Source organism: Bombus huntii, chromosome 3, assembly GCF_024542735.1.
Source record: "Bombus huntii isolate Logan2020A chromosome 3, iyBomHunt1.1, whole genome shotgun sequence".
In the NCBI taxonomy this organism is placed as follows: Eukaryota; Metazoa; Arthropoda; class Insecta; order Hymenoptera; family Apidae; genus Bombus; species Bombus huntii.
The window spans coordinates 15,513,910-15,533,149 of record NC_066240.1 but is presented as its reverse complement, the minus strand read 5'-3'; the positions used below and the strand labels follow the sequence as shown (position 1 = coordinate 15,533,149).

The 19,240-nt window shown below is 45.5% G+C and overlaps 1 long non-coding RNA gene across 3 annotated transcripts in view; it reads right to left on the bottom strand.

The window, feature by feature from the left end:
• The window catches only part of LOC126864255 (uncharacterized), a 31,304-nt gene extending 13,886 nt beyond the window's left edge, over window positions 1–17,418 (bottom strand). Inside the window, exons 1-2 of one of the 3 annotated variants that reach the window (XR_007689109.1) lie at window positions 915–17,418; window positions 61–429 (exon numbers count right to left, since the gene is read on the bottom strand). This is a non-coding gene — a long non-coding RNA (uncharacterized LOC126864255). Of the gene's footprint in view, window positions 1–60 lie in introns of all 3 variants that reach the window. The other 2 variants (XR_007689108.1, XR_007689107.1) reach the window with 2 other exon arrangements.
• Window positions 17,419–19,240: the final 1,822 nt, after the last annotated feature.

Genomic DNA, 19,240 nt, shown 5'->3' with positions numbered 1-19,240 from the left:
GGAGGGATATTGTTAGTTGTAAGGTAAATCATCTCCGCGGCTCAAAAACGGCCTCCTCACCTCGGAAGAACCCTTTGCCGCGGCCCTCCCTCCACCGCCTTTCTACCACACTCGAGGCCTCGAGGAGACGTTTGTTACCTCCGTTACCTCCGTGCACACCGGTCTTCTACTCTACTCGTGGTACTGCAAACCATCGCCACCTCTTCCCCTTTTATCTTTCTTCTCTTCTTCTGCTTCTTCTTTCGTATCCTTCTTGCTTTCCTTCTTCGCGGTCAGTCCAGTTAGCGTCAATATGCGGACACATGGCCTCGTCATTAGCGTCATCGGATCCTTAACGCCTGCACGACCAGCCCTTGTTCGGATCCGTCCGGAGATTCTTCTACCGGACGCTTGATTTCTCGGTACCCTATTCTCTCCGATATTTCCAGCCTAATAGTGCGTTTTATTAGCTCGTTGCCTCTTTCGTTTTCCTATTATGTACTCTTATATTTATATCTGTTACAAGAAATGAAAAGTCGCGAGAAGCTGTTTAGGCGGGATTCGCGAATCATCGATAAGTCTCTGATCGTTTTGTCGATGACGTTAATTTTCTCTAGAACTTTTGTATTTCTAAATCAATAACGAGACGAAATCGGTCTGCGACTATGACATTTTTATTCAGAAAGAAGTTGATAAGAAAACGTGACATGGTGGATCAAATGTAAAACTCGAATCTAATTGAATTAGAATGTTGGAGATCTACCAGCGATACCTAGGCGATAGCAGTCGTAATGAACGTATTCTGTACGATTTATTATGGCCAGGAAATGGATGGTGATAATGGCCGCGAAAAGGATATTCAATCGGTGGAATTTGAAAAAATACCAAACACATGCTCCGTACTGAAATATGTATTATATTACTAGAGTTCTGACCATTTATCAAACGGACAGGATGACACAGCGAAGCAATCATTGACACTTCTTCGTCCTCCTTTTCGTGATCAGTTAGTGTCAACACGTGAACACAAGACTTCGTCATTAGTGGGCATCAGATCTTTAACGCCTGCACGACGGCCGCTTACGAGCCGTTGTGTTCCGCGAAACGTCGTACGGTTCCTGAAACAGAAACTCGAAACATTACATGGCCATACCTTCCTTGAACGCATTAATACGTTCGATCCTTCTTCGCGATCCTTTTTGCCGGTCGCAATAATTTTCTTTAACTAACGAACCCGCGAACCGTGTACTCCATCACAAATAATTTACATAATGCGCCGTGCTTCGACGTACACGCGTTCAGTGGTGGCAAATAAAACTAAAATAACCGACGATATCTTGAGTAGTGTTAAACTCTAATAGTATAGGGTAAAATTAAATAATCAATACGTGTTACTTAACGGGCGGTGAAGACACGTCTATTATTTTCTAGGCTACATTTACAGTAGCTACGAAAAGCGTTTGCATATTATTATATTTATTTAGATGATCTATCAGATCTTAGTATGTTAAATTTCGTATCATTTACATGGTAGTATTTTTATATAACTATGAAAGTAACCATGAAAGTGAAATGAATAAAGCCTGATAAGGAAACCCTTCGTTAGAGAAATATGCAAATATTTCTCAACGGCTATCTGAACCATGTGAGCGACCTTATTTTTGTAATTATTCATGTAATTATCACGTAGAGGTAAAAAGTGTTTTGCATATAGTTAGGTTTATCCGTTGCTTGCCTTCCGGTATTGCAAAGACTTTTTCATTCTTTGCTTAATAAAACGTAATATATATGAAATAATGCTCGTGACAGCGGTGATTCGGCCTCCATCGGGCAGGAATTGATTTATGTATATCGCGATTTCGATGGAAGAGGTTTGATTCGGTAACGTAAAGGAAATATCATGGTCCGCGATCAAAGTGCATTACTAGTAGTAAGAATAATAATACTTTGCGTAGTAATTAACCTTTTGCGGTATAGTAACTTTCTTAGCCTCAGGTTTTCGCGGTCATATATATTTAATGTGTGCTATCATGTTTCCCATCCATTGTGCACTTCCTGCCACGCCTACGAACCTTTCACTTGGGTATATTCGCTACAAGTCTAATTAGATGGTTTTGTCAATATCCATTTATACTACGAATAACCCACGCAACCTGAACAGTTATGTTGTTCTCCAGTTCAGAAGTTAAAACGCGGATACGCGGTTTATTATTCATTCTTCGCGTAGCACGTAAAAATAGCCGGCACACCAACTTCAAAACTATGTGACGTAAATTCCAATTCGTGATTTCCACTCATTGTTTTTTTTCTCGAGCTGGAACATATCTCCTGGCCATTAGGTGAATTTTAAAGATCGTCTTCGATAAATTTTTAATGAACTAAAGAGAAAAAACAATATTCAAGGGACAATGAACTACCAAGTTGAACGTAAATATTACCAAATCACAGGAGAAATACGTGTGCTTGCGTCAATATCGACGATCGCAGAATTACGAAATCACATGGTTCCCGCGGTTTAATCGAATAAGCATTGCAGTGAGATATCGTGTTTATTGAGCTAAGAGGAAATAAAGGATCTCATTTGGGTGGCAACGTACGGACGATCTGCGGATTAAAATCTACAAAAGCATCTGGCTAAAAGGAAAGTACCAGCCTTCAAGGCGGATACCTTACTAATGATTCGCTGGGACTCGTACATCCTCTACGCGTGACGAAGTATCTACGGTCGCTGGCGTTGTTATACTAAGAAACAACTCTCCTGCTCCGGTCATTAGCAGCACGATTGTACTGCCTTCTGTTTAACGAGCACCTTCCACGGTACGCGATGACATTATTATTTGCAATAATTTATCGTATTCCGATTCACCTCGAGGAATATCGTCGCGATCGTTTACTTCTCCTTGGCAAGAGAAGCCATTTAATTCGATTTCTAATATGGATACGTTTTCCATAATAACTTCGCATCGTAGTAGTTCGCTTTGTAATAAATCGAGGATCGCTGTGAATCTGACTAAGTCGGTCATCCACGATCTATTGTGTTTCCAATCGATACGAAACTGCAAAGAGAAAGGCATAAAAATTAATCGCCAAACATCGTACATTAAGACACATGGAAGTCGAGACAGAGTTGATTCTTGTAAAGGATAAATAAATGTCTGAAGAACTTTTCGTATATCTGATATACCAATTCGTGATATGCAATCAAATTTAACTGCGTCAGTCGTCAAATTGTTACATCATATACTAGACACATAAGTTTTCATATAATAGCCATGGCTGGTATCAACTATGAACACATTTATCGACGGCTGATCTACGAAGCGGTAGACAAATCCTCCAAATAAGGTAGCCGAAGCTTTAGAACGAATCGGCCGCAGCATGTTAAAAAGGCACGAGCGCAAGGAGTCTAGGTTTCAGAGCTAGCCAGATTTATGGCGCATTCACGTAAATCACGAATGTCAACCGTCCGTTAACTGTCGGTTATTCGAGGCCTGTCAACCCGTAGCATATCCACCATACACGTTATAATGATTGGCTAAGCTGGCAATTACCCAGCGCTTCGGATCCGCCGAATTGTCATTCAGCTCGCGGATGCCGATGCCCGTTGTACAGCCGCGAGTCTGACTGGAATATTATACGATCCTCATAACAAAACTGTGCTCGGCCGAGGTCTTCGCTGATCCCTGTCCGCTGGTCGTCTACCGAGTCATCCCCGTACGTGGAAATACTTATATATACTTGTACGCGACCAACGTGGTATACACGATACAGGAACGCGCAGCAGTCTCAAGATGCACCTCGAAAACTTGGCTTATGGACTCGTCAGCTTGGACGCTATCAGCTCTCTCGCAGTGTGTCGAGCAACGGGAAGAGAGCCAATAGGATTGTGCTTTGCCTACTAGTGGCTGACGTTATGGATTTTTCCGGCATCACGAACCACGGCATCCATGGGAACATTCGATGAAACGCGAGCGAACTCGTTCTCACCGCTATACGATTGGCCTGACGAACGCTTTACACGGAATACCTTGCTCTATTCGATCGTTTTCGATCGCTGCGCCGCTGGAGGTCTGGAAAAGGTAGCGAGAGATTTCTACTGGTTCCGTTGCTCTGGATCGTTCTGCGCTCACTTCCTTCTCCTCGCTTCTCTGTGTGTTCCATCGTTCGTCGTTTGGTCGCGCGGGAAACCTAGACGAGCGTAAAATTTACTTCCTTGTTTCGTCATTCTTCGTGGAAACTCGATACTCGTTACTCCTTTTCCTAGATCGTTCGTTTCTAGCTAAAATTCTCGACAGACCATCGTATTCTGTTCGCACGATGATCTTTTACGATCTTACGCGCATCGTCTTCGCGATTATACTCGAGAAACCTGGCGAAGAGAAAGGAATCTGCATTTCTACTGAAATACCGACTCGAGGATCGTCTAACCGCGAGATTCACGCGTGACTGTTAAAGTACGCGGCAACTTTGCGGATTCTCGTTCGAAATGACGCGCATCAATCGTTCCTCCGCCAGGCATTGCGCGGATAGGATATTCGGTTGCGAGCTTCCTAACGCTATCATCGCTTCGCGCGATAGCATACCGATCGAAAGTTAACAGCTGACACGTTTATGATCGTAAGAACCATCCCAGGGACTTGACCGTCGTAAAAGTCATTGCGATCGACGGGCAAAAAGTTGCACGGTGGATGATTCGTTCACGCCGCGTCGAGCATTTAGCTGTTGCAGGAAAGACCATCAAAGAGAGAAGCTCTCGGTGCCGAGAACAACGGAATCGCTCTGACGGCAGCCTATAAAATTCAGAGGATAAATGTAGATTTCAGGGCGGTGTATCGTTTGACCGTCTGTTCTTTGCCTTTCAGACACTGTAGCCATGCGAAACGCTACGTTAGGCCACGCCATGGATTTAACGACGAACAGTATTACCACGTTCTTTCGTTCGTTTAACCGTAAGGGATGTACCGTCGACAGTTTGCACGTACTCCAATGCCCGACTCGAAATACGACAATTATCCACGACCTCGAACAACCTATTCGGTACATATTTTTCCTCTCTTTGAGTACATACCGCTTCCATTTCTGGAGAAAAGATATCACAGAGCGTGCAAACTTTTGCGATAACACGACCTCCCTCCGGAAAATGAAAATAATTTCTCTGGATCCACATTTCTTTCGCCATTTTTATGTGAGAATTTCCGTGAAAGTTTTAAATATCAAAGCTCCGAATTTACGTATACGCCTATCGAATAACAGCAAAATTTTGCTCACTTTCATAAGGGTTAAACTTTCAAAACTAAAATACCAACAATTTTACAATTATAGCCCTCGATTGTCTTGTTTCTTCGATCGAACCTTGTTTCTCTGGAAATGTTTGAATACCTCAGAATATTAAGCAACGAAACACTTTGAATATGCTGATGGATTTTCGGCTGGAAGAATCAGGCCAATTACTATCCGTCTGTTCGTCCGAGTTTAGACTGCACGTACAACGTGGCACAAACGAAAATCTCGAGGAAAGAGCAACAATCGGGAATAGCCGGGAGTAATAATAACGCTCCACGGTATTCTCTGTATTAGGGATAATTGGAGGATGAACCGCAAACGGCAGTGAGGGTATCTCGCGCGATAAAACCCTAGAGCCAGCGATGGGGGAGGGAAGGAAGGTGAAGAGGAGCGAAGGGAGAGGACAGGAGGTGGGAGAAAGCGACGAGGAAGGAAAAACGCGAATTCCACGGTGGTGGCGCGTCCGGGTGCAACGAGTGGAACTTTGAAAGCGAGTTGTACAATAAGATCCTGCAGAAAGACGGAGATAGAACCGCGTAGATAGAAACGATAGAAGGAGCGACGGAGACTACCGGGCTCCAAACTACAAAGCCTTCAACCACCAGCCACAAAACTACCATGCGAAACGACGGTAGGAAAGGAGGATCGAGAACGAGGAGGAAGCAGGAGGTTGGAGTACGATCTTGGGTGCGTAGGCAAGGAGCACCGTCGAGGCATTATCCACTTACAGGGAATTATCCTCTTTCTAGCGGGTCTGCTGCTGGAGACGCGCGCGCGAGTTCTCTTTCTCCGATCTCCCCCCTATCTCCCTCGGCTGCTCCTTCTTTATTCGGCAGCCGGAAAAATCGTGGCGTGGAATAGCCAGTACCATTGTCTAGCAGTGGTACGTACAGACAAACAGACAGAGAGGCAAACGAAGATTCAGAAACCTTTCGAACAAAGAGTCCGGTAAAGAGCAAACTAGGTTCTCTCGAAAGGGCAAAAGACTCCGGTGTTTCCCGCAGTTCATTTGAGTGTTAATCGGTGGCCATTGGGCATATTACCGGACCGGTAATACGCGCAGGTAAACCGTGTGGGTTCTTTTCCCGTATCTCTTTCCCGTTTGTCCGTTCTCGTTTCTTCTTCGAGACCTCTAATTTCTTCTTGTTGTACCTCTTCGTTGCGCTCGTTGTTCAAACTGTTCGTCGTGCAACTCGCTCCCCTTTTCCAACTATGGCTATTCTCTAGACGAAACAGACAGACAAACAGAGAGAGAGAGAGAGAGAGAGTCTTCTGATGTTTCTGGTGTGTTGCTGGCCGTGGGTCTGTTTCGTCGAACCTCGAAGCATTTCGCGGCCTTGCACAACTCCGTAACTCAAACAAACGGAAAATTCGAGCTGCCGTGCGACGGTAATCGCTTGCAATTCGACGAAATTGCCGGGTCTACGTGGAGCGAGCGCGAGCATCGTTCATTGTTCTCCTCTTTTTCGTTGTTTTGTCCGCGCGCGCTGTCCGTTTTCACATTATTCTTGATCGCGCGCTTCACTTGTTATGCCGTTCCCCTCTCGTGTTTCCCTTCGTCGACCAGAGACCAAAGGAACTGGCTGCTGCTGCTGCTGCTGCTGCTTCTGCTTTGGATACAATGATTCGCGACTGCTACCTAGGCGACTGCAAGCCATTATACGGTAGTTAAGTATAAGGGATGCGTTTTATTTCTCTTGGTACTAAGTAAGAGAAAGTAATGCCATCCGAAGGGGGACTAACTCGCTTTCGAGTCGGCGAGGAACGAACCTCGAAAAGACAACGAACACGAACGTAAAATTGCGACTAATTTACATACATATCGATATATACGTATATTATTTATGACCGGCGTTAATTTAACGCGAGCTCTCAAAGTGCTTTCGCAGCGCGAGACGCGGTTAGAAATTGAGACAAGTTGGAAGAATTCTACTGAACAGACCGAAGAATTTGTTCTTGCAATCTTACGGTCTGTGAGAAAATTGAAAGTACATTATAATATCGCAATAAAGAATATTAGTTGAAAATCACGTTAAAGAAGTTTAATCCTATATAGAAAAATATGTATTTTTAGGTACAAATTTTTAATTTTCCCATGCTTTGCGAATTTTATCAGTTAAATCGTTTCACAGGTTATGCGTTTGCATAGACAATCTGTTACATCGTAACTAAACTTTCATTACACGTATGAAGTATGAAATGCTTACTGCCAATTCACTTGATATTTGATGTTAATGTATCTGGACGTTTTGCCATTATAGAACCTGGAGAACGTAAATGATTTTTGCCTCTTCAATTTTACGATCAGTATCCACGAACAAAGCGTATAAATCTTTCTAATAAAACGTAACTTAAACTTAACTTGCTGCACTAAGATTTCACGCATATCTAATCTTCGATTCCAACAATTTTCTTTCAACGTACTGCATGCTTTTAAGAATAATATATATTTATTAACATGGTCCATCGAGCGATCGAAACGGACGCTAGAGAAGAGCTGGTCGCATAAAAACCCTAATATCCGATTCTAGGAAATTACGAGGGAAATATCGCGACCATCCGAATTCTCAACACCTTGTTCCCGATAGATAACGACTCCATTGAGCCGAATTCGGGCTGGGCGTATCGGGAGCCAGACGCAAATGGACACGGATAATTCTTACGGGTCGGACAGGTATACGCGCAATCGTGGGCACGAACAATCTCGTGGTATGCCTTCATGGCGTGGGAGTTAAAATCCACGCACGCATAAATTACGTTCGTACGTACGATCGACGATACATGTTGGCGTGCACGCACACACGACCATCGACGATCGTACAGCGGTGCACAGAGGGTCGAGAGAGTCGGTCGAAACGCGCGATAAGTTAAGCGGTTCACGTAGTCGCCGGTAATTATGGATGCGTTTAAGTCGTGGCAGTTTGGGAAACTAAATAAAATAATATACGTGAGCCGAGGTTTTTATTGCCGGATTAAGGGCGCCCTGCGCGTCGCTGCGTGTCACAGCCTTATCCGTCCGCTCGATCTCGTCTTCCAGTCCAAAAAGAATAAAAAAAGAACGAAGATGGAAAACGAGAAAAAAGAGAAGAGAGAGAGTACATATATATTTCTGTGGTCATCGCCTCCCCGGGATGCAATGGAGAATATTTAATATAAGGGTGCGAGATGAACAGCTTCGAGCGCAATGTCAGCGACTTGAGTTTAAATACTTCCGGATGCACCCTGCTGCTCGAGGGATTACTCCGTGTTTGCGTCGGCTACGTCTAATATCGCAAGTTCGGCGACTGATGCCAGCTGTCGTCACGGTTTCCTTTTACGAAATATTCCTTACGACGATTCGCACGACCGATCTTTGTCTCGAAACATTGTTCCCTTTTCGACCGATTTTTCCCGTTGGAGCGATTTCGATAGAAATAATTCGCCTTGCGGTTAATCACAAGAATAGTCCCGTGGACGGGGACGCGGCTTTTCAGTGACAATACCCAAAGTGCGTGTTCAAGAGCGCGTGAAGTCAGCGTTACGAGGCATTGGCAATTTATCGCGATACCCCTCTCCTTTCGTTCGTTCTCTCGTTCCCCGTCCCGCGCGTCTCTCCACTCTGCTCTTTGCAGTAGTTGGAGAGCTGCTCCTCCGGCATTGCAAAAGGAGCTACGAGAGCGGCGCGACCGCAGCAACGCCGGTTATTATAAAACAAAAGACGATGCTTGATGCCGATAATAAAGAAGAGGTACGCGCTTCGAACAACGTTAAAAGGTGGGACAGAGAGGGAGGCGGCCGAAACAGGGCGAGGAGGGAAAGGACGAAAGAAAAGCGATATCCTCGAAGGTAGCGGGCGCGAAGGATGTGGTTCCACGCACTGCGATCGACTTAATTCGCGCGCTCCTGACTCTTTTTCCTTCCAAGTGGTCTCTCTTCCCCTCCGGTTAGGTTGGATGTCCTCCTCCGGCTTCCACCTCCCCCTCATCGCTTTCTTATTTAGTACCCCATCGCCTCTTTCTATCTCCTTCTCTTTATCCCGTTCTCTGTCCGTTTCTCGTAGCTGACCACCTCTCTACTGCTCCTCCATCACTGTTGGCAGCCCGCTTACCGCCAATCATCATTTTCAATTCTCCGTGGTGGAGCGCCTCCACCGTCTTCCACTGTTCTTCTCCTCGTTCTGCCCGTGGTCCCTTTCTTCCTTCCTCTTGTCTTGAATACGTGGCCCGTAAAAAAACGTTGGGAATATTATTCCAGAGATCGAGGAATGGACGGCCCGGGGGAGGCACGGTGTTCGCCGCGTGCTACGATTTGACGTCGAGACAACACGTTTCTCCATTTTGCTATGTTTGGGAGGAACGGACGTGAACAGAGCGGAGCCTGAACTGTGGGCGGGATGCCAGACCCGCGTACCTTACGATTTCAGGCCGTCGAGATATCATTGATTTAGGTGTTTTTTTCGACGACAAGTGCTTTCTCCTTGATTGTGGCCCCTTAATCTGTTTAATGGCGAAGTAACTCAATGGAAGACTCGGATAAACAACGGCCTTTTAATTCCAACGCATCTTCGTTTTTATTTCTCTGCGCGTTTTTTTACATTTCACCAGTGCACGCCGAATAACGGATGCGGCTCCTCCGATTCCTACCTTCTCGTAACAATTATCCGAAGCGTTTCGAGAAGGTTTTATCGCTGCTCCGACTCGTAGCCTTCTTCGGGATGTACGTACCAGTTAGACTTCTCTCGTATGTGTAACAACCCTGTTTCACGTACGGGATCGTTAGACTGTATAAAGAGATTCTGCGAAGCAAGTGGAAACAAACGAACCTTTCGTACGTTGGCGCATACGAGCAAGGAAGGAGGGACTTGTTTGACAGAGTTGGAATCTGTGAAACGTTTAAGAGCATCTTCAAAGGAGCACGAATTCGCCTTCTCTCGTGCCGCTACTCTTGCAAGAAAAATAGGTATATCCTCGCACGTGTATCCTGCTACCATACTATATATCACTACCATCTTTCAGTCAGATGCTTTACGATACCAAAATTCTACCGTTTCATCATCTTCAAACCCACTGGCCTCCGATATACATCCATAAATCCAACTTCCTCTTTCAATTCAATTAATCCATTTACCAGTTAGCCACGATACCGGCGTTTAAAACACTTTCGCGAGCTCATGACCGAGTGAAACCCTCGCGTCGCGATAAATCAGGGCGACGTTATTAATACACCGGCGAGCCTTTGGACTCCACCCTGGGGAGCCAGGGCTCACGAGCGAGAAGAGTCGGGCGTATCGCAACATTGGCGTGCACAGTCGCGCGCGATTTCTCTGTAAGATTGCCTGCTTATGCCCGGTTCACACTTGCAACGGAGACACAAAGTCACTCACCATTGGCGGATCCTGTGCGACCGCCGATCGTTACGGCTCCTCTCTCTCTCTCGCTCTATTCCGCGGCCCGTTCCGGCCCCTTTCCCCGTCCCGCGCGAGGGTCCAGTTCCTCTCTTTCTAGCCTCGGTTAGGACTGTTAAGAGAGCAAGGTGCTCCGCACCGACCGTTGCTGGTCGCTCGGATGGTTCGATGGTTCACCGGTTGGTTGAACGACCTAGCCCGGATCCGCCGACTCGTCCATACCGATCGCCTCCTTCTGTCTCTTTCTCCGTTCTGACCGGGTTCATGCCCATAAATACGTGCCGCGTACGTAACGCTGTCTCTTTTCGATACATTTTAACGCCCAGGCTCGTAACCGGTGCCGGGGCGCCCACCTTTCAAACCGCGGACGCGTCTCGTCGGTGCCTGGATAACCGTTGGACGCGAGCTGCCTTGGCTGACGCGGGGCCCCTTCGATGGGTCCCACATCGAACACGGAACCTGGATCGCGAGATTCAAGATCGATCGGACGGCTTTCGTCGATGAGTCGTGAAACGCGAGCGAAGGCCCGCGAATCCCACTCTTTCATGTTGCCGAACGAATCGTAGAAACGCGATCTACTAGAGGATAATGATGGTCGAGAGCCTGTTCGATTGTTGTTCTTCAATTAATGGTAATGGTTCGGTCGCTATTACTAGGATGGAATGGTTAGAGTAGAGAAATTTAGTGAGAAGCTTTTCTGTGAATTGGTTTATCTCGATTCGTCAAGGGTCGACGTTCTCTTAACGCAACGTTTCATCTGTAGTTTCTTTTTTCACTTAAATATTATCGATCGTTGTTTTTTTTCTACTTATAAGAAGGAACTTGGAGGATTTGAAACGTTTTTCTCCTGCCACGTAGATTTCATAGCTTCGTGGAGTTTGTAAAAATTGCGCGATAAACAATTTATTGCTGAAATTCCGTAGAATATCTACTATTCTAAAGTATTTTTTATACCTTGACACGTAGATTATGTTATTTAAATTTAACCACGTTCTAAGTATTAATTCGCTGCCCAATCCTTATCGATCTAATCTCCTTTCGCAAAGTAAATTAGCGAAGAAGTAGGAAAATGTTTTTCGATCTGAAAGTTACTGTTAAACCGGCATGTAGATGCTGGTGTATTATTAATGTTGATATTTGGAACGCGTCGGTGTTTAATTCGAGCAAGGTTTCCAGGATTTGAATCACGGTTCTGCAATGTCGTAAAATTGGTGGCTTAAACGCAGGAGTGGCATACACGGTACGTGTATGCAATACGAATTTGTACACGCATCGCGAATAAACGAGCACAAAGTCGTTTCGCCAGTGCCCACCGATTTTCACCGACGAATTAGTTTTGCGACGTGGATCGACGATTTCAAAAGTTAATATGTACGACGCTTTGTTGTGCGCTCGATAGCAAACGAATTACGGATTCGATTAATTTGCTCTCACGTTTCGTTTTGCAATAACGTAACGTATCTATACTTCACGCTCAATTATCACATTCATCGTAAATAACGATTCGAAGTTCTCGAGTTTGTCGCTGATAAAATATCCATCTTCGGCAGGAAATTGATTTCCCGAAAGGGAAAAAATTCGCGTCTGGTATTTTCCCATGCAACACAGCGGATTTTTCTGAATAGCCGCCACGAAGAGTCGCTGCCGCGTGAAAACGGTTCCGTTAATTGTGCTCGCGCCACGTAAGAGACTATTTATCACGATGAATGTCTTCAAGTACAACCTTGAAAAGGCTCTAAAGTTGAGTCAAACAGTAAAATAACGGAATGAACGATCGGCAGAAAGAGGAAGAGGGCGCCACTAATGGCCATAGCTTCGAAGAAAAGGCTTCATAGAAACTATTGTGATATCGTCATACAGAGTCACCCTTGCCAACTCGTGCAGCCCTTTGTCTCTCAATTGGCGCGTACTTCATAGCGCGAAATACTCAAGCGTGCAGTACTTAAAACGAAGGGCACACAAGACTACGGTTGGAACAATACAGCTAACAAAATCAAAACATTATTGTTTCCCTTTCTTCCGGTGTTACGTGTGTACCTACCTGTTAAATACTCGACCTAATTGAGTACAGGTGTGGTATCGTTCAATTTCGTTTCGTTGTTCTTAGCATTCTTCGGCTCACTTTTTATATCTAGCCGAACAGTTTTAGTACTTTCGTCCAAGTTTGTTTCTTTGTTATTTCGATATCACAGGATCGATTTGGTGGAAAAGTAACGTAAGAATAGAAACGTTTAAGTAAAGCTCGCACGTTGATTCGCGGAGAGGAACAAACGTTAAACGGATGAAGAATGGTAGCGCGTAGCACTTGGGAGGTGTTCGAGCGCGAAATGTGTTTTCCTTTTGCAACGGTTGGATTAGACGTCGTCGCAGTACGACGGAAACCATCTCGAAATCGATTACTTCTTCTTGCCAGCTCGGTCGTTCGATTCTTCACGCCTATTTGGCCCTCCTCCCGTCCTTAACGGAACGATTGTCCTCCACAATGGCTCATTTGTTTCTAGATCACGACTTATAAACCACCGTCGTCATCGCCGTACAAAACGGCAGCTGCATCACAGGCCAACTTACTCGACTTTATAATAGACGATAACGATCGCGATCGGTCCATCTTCCTTCGTCCGTCTTCCTCTTCTTCTCGTCTTGCACAGGGGCGGATTCAAACACCTTCCCTCGAATCTGTAACGTTTACGCGTACCAAACGTTGTCCTTGAAAGTAGCTGTGAAAAGTCGATGTTCGAGAGATGGTCGTTCCATCCCCGGTCGCGCTAGTGGTTCCGGTTGGCAATTATCGTTGCGATGGCACCGATCTTCGCCGACTCGAACGACCACGACTGCCCCACTACGTTCCTGACGTAATTCCGCCACCGTCTCTTCTCGTCTTTCGTCCGTCACGAGATACAAGATCCAAGTATATTCTTTGCTTCTTTCTTCTGCTGCACGGGCTGGCCTTCCCACTCTCCGTCTATCTTTCGGTTTTTCCCTCTCGCTTCTCCTCTGCTTGGTCTCGCTGATTGTATAATTGGGAGGCAACAACGAGCTACGTGCGTCACTCCGATGATTTAGCCTTCCCCTCGGCGTCGCCTCACCCTCGGCCAACGGGCCCTCGGTCAATCACGTCGTAATTACTTTTAATGCTGGACGACTCGGCTGACACAATATCTAACCCGTCAACGAGTCGTTTCTCTCTCTTTCTCTCTGGCCCCTCTCGCTTTCCCCTTCACCGTCTCACTGTCTCACCCGTTCTTTCTCTTCCTCTCTGTCCGTCTTTCTTCTTCCATCATTTTTATTTGTCCCCTGGTCACTCTTACTCTCTCGTTCCCTCGCTTCATCTCGCGCGTTATGGCCTATCTGCTTGTTCGCAGCATACTTCGCACGACCGGATTAATTGGTAATAGAGAGTGCGACGAAGAGCATGCCAGGCAAATATTGCGATTAATATTGATAGGGCCACTTTGCTGGTGCCATGACTGCGCGCAAACATTGCGCGAACGGGAGAGGTAAACGGGGATTGAGTGATTCCAGGGTAGGAACTGGAATCGTTGCGAAGGTAAGGGCAATGGGGGAATTGCAGGTTCAGACGAGACGACGGATCGGTAATTGCGCTTGATTTAGCGAAATCTGCCGGTGCCTCGGATGCATAACGCTTCCGAGAATTTACGACCTACTTATTTATTTAATTCGCTTTCCTTTCGCGTCTCGTTCGCGTCGATCTCATCCAATCGAGGAGGAAATTATTTTTATGTCACACCATTGAATTTAAAGCGATAGGTCGGCACTGTTTTAGTACTTGACGTCCCATTTGAAGCGATCAGCGATATTATCGATGCACGTTTCAAAGCTGCTTACAACACTAGGAACACGTGTAATACATTTTTATCGTAAATCGTTACATTCGTAATCCACGAGTGATCGTTAGTTGCTATTGGATTTCCGGATTTCTATCTCACGAATACGTATCGACTAATTATCGCAGAAACGGTACATAATAATTCTTCCGTTGTTTACCGGTGGAATCGCAGCGTAACAAACGTCGCACGCGATTATCCAAAGAGAAAAAGGAAACAAAAGGAAAATTGACGATGCCTCTCGTTAGCTTAATAAAAAAGATAGCGAACGATTGTTACCGGTGCAATTGGGCAGCGCAGAAGGGAATCGAGGTAAACGTAGAGAAGGAGTCTTCGTAAGCACTGAAAAAGCGAATCACTGTCGATGTCTCGTCGCGTTTATTGGGATTATAAAGCGTGCAGAGGAAGGAGGGCAGGAAGGAGAGATTTGTTTGAATTATTCAAATTAGATACGAAATTGAATGCGTGCTCTGCTCGTGTGCAGGTAATGACGGCACTTGCATATAAATGGTAATTATTGTCATTATTCTGCCCCGGTCGTTGTGTCCTCTCTCTCCTCTCCTCTCCTCTCCTCTCCTCTCCTCTCCTCTCCGCCTCTACCCCGCTCTCTTTCTCCGCCGTACGTCTCTCTTTCCGTTTCTATACCCGTGCCCGCTGTAATGTCGTGTGTTCCCATACACTAGTTGAGATAATTATCAAAATTGTTTTATTGTTGCTATAATTACGGGGGACATGCTATGTCCTCCCTGGCTTCGGCCTCCTCCTTCACCATCTTCCTCCCCTTCTGGTGTCCCCGAACTCGACCAACACGTTCGTCCTCCTCGCTCGAAACCTTCTGTCCGCCTGCGTTTCGCCTGCGTTTCGGGTCCTACCATTTACCTCGTACCCTTCTTTCGCGTAAACTACAATATGGTCAGCTGACGTTTCGCCTTTTTCGAATCGCTTCCGAGAAAATCGGTCGTAGCTCGCGCCGGCACCGTAATTACCGCGCTTCACGATGTTACAATCACGCGATTACGGCCGAGCTCGAGCGCGGCTTTCGTGCGAATTCATTTCTTTCGATGAATATCTCGGGGGATACCTTCAACCCCCGGGTTCACGTGCGCGCTCGCGGATCGAAATCGGTCAGGAACTAACCAGGACCGTGTAATTTTACAAAGGTGGACAATTTTCTGGCTTGGCATGGTTGTGTAAATGTCGGAATTGCTCCGTCGCTGCTACCTTGTTACTACTTTGATTTATCGCGACGAGAATGCGTCGATTTCCGGCATCTTAACTCGTTACAAGGTGGCAAGATGAAAATAGAGCGAATGGACATTTACGCCAGAAAATTAGTAATATCGGAAATAATTAGAAATTATGAGATATTCGTATCTCTGATCTATCGGTGAAGTTTTCTTGAATTTGTTAAAATAGTAGACGTTAGAGTCGTAACGAATGGAAAATTCAATATTACAGATTAATTTTCATATCTGCAAGAAATTCCACAAAATGGTTATTGCATTCGTGATTCCAATGCTTCGCTCCATTCCAATTTGGTTTAAATCTTCATTTTAAATGTCTTCCAAACAAAGAACTATTATTTATTCTAAAAACATTATCAATGCTTGTTTTCATTCATGTGCATCCTGCACGCGATGAACACTCGATTACCCGAAAACAATCGGAGTTTATGTTGCCGGCTTAACGAGTCGAGGCACAATGAAATAATAAATGACAGGCATCGAACGATCGAGACTCGTGCAACGACTTCGGTACCCTATTCATATGCCACCCTCCTTGCCTTTTTTAAAATACTGCCACGAGAGGGTTAATCGGCACGCGTGACCTTGGCGGAGCAAAGCCAGAGTGTCGATGGTCGTTGTCAAGCCCCTCGAAATTAATAATGAAGCTGCTTGCTCGCTCCAAGTCCTTTCTCATCTTCGTTCTAATAAGCGTCAGAGGCAGAGGGAGAACGAAGCGTATTGTCATCGAGACTGCACCTTCTTTCTCTCGTCTCTATTTCTTTTCTTCCTTTTGTTGTTCACCGTCTCTCCTTTTCTGCCTTCTCGACTTTTCTTCTTTTTCCTTTGCCAGTGGGATGATGACCGCGAGAGCAAGCTCTCGGCGAGAAGGACAAAATCATAATAAAACCAATAATTAAGCTACAATATATATATATATATATCCGTATATATATATATACGGAGGAGAAAAAGGAAGAGAACTGGCTCTTCTTCTCATTGTTCGGCTCGATTGAAAAGAACGATGGAAGCAGGATACGAGAAGAGTCCTCTGCGCGAGTACGAGGCCCCGCAGGGAAACAATAACGTTGGCAAGGATCGCACAATACCGGAATTATTAGCTTTCCACCGAATTAAAACCGTCTATCCCGTTGCTGGATCTTTTCTCTCTTGGTTATGGGCCTCCCTCGGGCTGCTCCTCGTTTTTCCCTCGATATCCCTATTCTTCCGTGGATACGTTTAAGCTGCACTCGTTTTTCTAACTTTTCATAAGAATTCTTCGTGGAATTGTTGCAATTTTTTTCAAATTTTGTGTGCTGCTTTGCTATAACATAATGGTTTCACTCTTCTTTAATAAAATAAAGGGACGAGTCTCGTTTAACTCGTCCGCGTTTTCGCACGCTGTGTTAATATATGTCAAATTCAGTATATCCCGTACATTATTTTATCATTATATTTAATTAAAGAATTTGAAAATATTTATCTTCTCGTTATAGAGTAGCTTTTCGCCAATGTGATCGTTTTATTTCTAAGAAACAAAAGGGAGACAAACGAGGGTTGACGCGTAGCTTACTGTTTATCTTCGAGGAGGAAGCCCATTAACAAAGAATTAAGATATAAAATCCTCGATCCCACTAAGCACATCCAATGCTCAAGGTTGAATCTTCATTCCACAGTCCATAAATTACAACGTCGAAAACAGTTGCTTCCCCGAAAGCAATAAGTTCAACACAAAAATTGGTATTTCAAACACGCAGTACAATATCGCGTTTCCTAATAACCGTTATCTCGCCTCATCTCCGCGTGTTCATTCCGATTTGTCGTTAATTTGCTGGAAGCATCCGTACAAAGAACAAGTCTCTTCTTTCACCGAGTAATACAGCCGCGCTCGATCATCTAATCGTCTCACGTTCGATCGTTTCTACACACAACCGTCAACATGGACGAGAGATCGATCGTCTAATCTTATCAACTATGATGCATCGATAGAATGAATTCGCTTTAGTTAGGCAATCAGAAAGGAACGTCGTACACGCGCAACCGCGACAATCCGAGGAACACCGCGGTGAAGAAGAACAAGCATCGACGAAGGTCACCGAGGCGTTAAAACGCGTCTCTTCGTCTTCCCTCGTTCTCCTTCCCTCGTTCTTCTTCCTTCTCTGTCTCTCGCTCTTCCCTCGCTCTCTCGCTTTTCCTCGTAGAGAAAAGCTGCCGGTAGAAAAGAGAAGCAGAATCGCGCCAAGTCGGAAAGTCAGCGTGGAACGCGAACGATGGGATGGCGTGGAAGATCGCGAGGGGAAGATGATAAAAACCGATCGTTTCCCGGCGAGAAGAAGACGGAACGACAAGTTCCCGACTGTATTGGACGGGACAGAAGCGAGAGGAAGACAAGGGTGGTGCAAGAAGGAGATATGACTCAGCTCTGTCTGGTTCTCGTGGCCGCAAAGAGGAAGGCATGAAGTGGACACAGGCGACGTCGCGTCAAGGGTGAGAGAGATGAAACTCCGTTGTTGGGTGAAGGGACTCCCGGAGAAAAGGTGGCAAAAGGAGGAAACAAAAGGCGATCGCGTATGAGCGGCAATTAGCCCCTCTAATGGCGCGCGAAGCAAAACAAAAGAGTGGAGCGTCGAGCTCAAACACAATAAAGCCACGGTGCGCGAGGACAGAAGAAAAAGAGGAGGGAGGAGGCGGAGGAGGAATAAAGAACCGAGGGAACAATGGCGCGCGGGCCACCGCACCGTGCCGTGTTGCTGTTGCTGTTTCCCTTTCTTTTCCTCTTTCTTTCTTCCTTCATCTCTGTATTTCTCTGCGCTCTTTTTATTCTCACAGCGACAACGCCTAGTGGTCGTTTCCGAGTACTCGAAGGAGAGAGGCTCGCTTTGGAAAATTAAAAGTCACTAATGAGGCACGGTGATGCTCGTTCCGGCGGTTCGTTGCTGCTCGTTAGGTCCATTCGACGCTTCGCTACAACTTTGAGTAACTTTGTTTCGCGACGAGGAGGACGCGCGTTTCGTCTCGTTGCGCGTTTATCCGTCTTGCTGTCCGGTTCTAGGTACCTTCGGTTCTCGTCTTGGCTTGTCCCGAGACTTTAACGCGATCCGTTTAAAACATGTCGCGAAAATGACGTTCTAATTGCGACGCGTGGCTAATTGAGACATACAGCTTGGCGATATTTCACGGAATTGTAGGCCACGATGCTGCATATCCGCAACGACAGAAACGAGTTTCTAGGGCAAGAAACGCTCGCTCGGTTCGTTATTACATTCCATTTCTAATTATGAGCTTCGTGTTCTCGGATAACGTTCTCCGACTATTTCTTTCACTTTAGCTTTCAACACGCTTGTTCTCTTTGCGAGTAGGGTTTTTTTTCTTAACGCGCACGTTACCTACGGAACAGATTTTGTAAGCCTTATTCACAGCGCTAAGATAGTGCCATATATTATACGCATTTCAACATGACATACCTACATAAAATGTATAACATAACGCGTGTAAAATGTAAAATGTATATCTTATTAAAAAGTAAA